This window comes from Myotis brandtii, unplaced genomic scaffold (assembly GCF_000412655.1).
Source record: "Myotis brandtii unplaced genomic scaffold, ASM41265v1 scaffold127, whole genome shotgun sequence".
NCBI classification, from domain to species: Eukaryota; Metazoa; Chordata; class Mammalia; order Chiroptera; family Vespertilionidae; genus Myotis; species Myotis brandtii.
In genome coordinates, this window is record NW_005354464.1 from 1,704,925 (window position 1) to 1,705,903 (window position 979).

Sequence of the window (979 nt, forward strand, 5' to 3'; positions counted from 1 at the left end):
TTAGGATGAGTCAGTCCAGCACTCTTAGCTTCTGGATTGGCCTTAGTTGGCAATCTTTCAGATGTTCGGTGGTCTGGACACATGAACATTCTTTCCTAAATTCTTCAGAGCAGAAGAATTGACCCCTCATAGTCCCGGATTGCATATCTCCGGGAATTGATGCACAACTGAAAGTGCAAAAGTTTATGTCTTTGAGCTAGTTATAGTAAAATAAAACCTATTCCTCATGTTTCAGACCATTCTCATTTAAGTCATTTTTATTATCTTGGCTATGGTGACTCTATTTTGTTTCTTTACGCTTTCCTCACATTCCAGCTTTCTTAGGCCTTTAAAAAATCTTTTTCTATACTTTTAATTTTAGCCTATTGGTGTCTATGCATTTAGAGTACATTTTAAAGCATCTTTTTAAGTAAAAATTTAAATCCACACTTGATATCCAATCCTGGAAAAATAAGAAAATTTAACTGCAGGTATACTATGTATATAATGAAATGTTATATAACCATTTAAAAAGTTTCCAAAGAACTTAAAAAGTTGTGGAAAAATTATGAGCATTTATGCAAGTGAAAAAAAGCAGGCTATAAAATGGCATACAGTTTGACCCAATTATGTGAAGTATAGATTCATATCAAAAAGATTTGAGGCATATACATAAACATGTTTTCTCTGGGCGGTGAGATTCTTTTATTTATTTATCCACCTATTCATTTTTTTCTAGCTTTATTGAGGTATATTCAACAAATAAAAATTGTATGTACTTAAGGTGCACAACATGATAATTTGATGAGTGGTGGGATTCTGTTGTGAACTTGGTTTTCTTCATTATTAGTAGTGGTGGTGAAGTATGGTAGCAATTATCTCAGGTAGAAACTGTAGTTTAACTTTAACCCTGCTGTTTGGTTTCTGTACTTATTTGCTTTGTTTAACAATAGAAAAGTTACTTTGATTTTCTGAATTGTATGAATCATCCCATTCGATT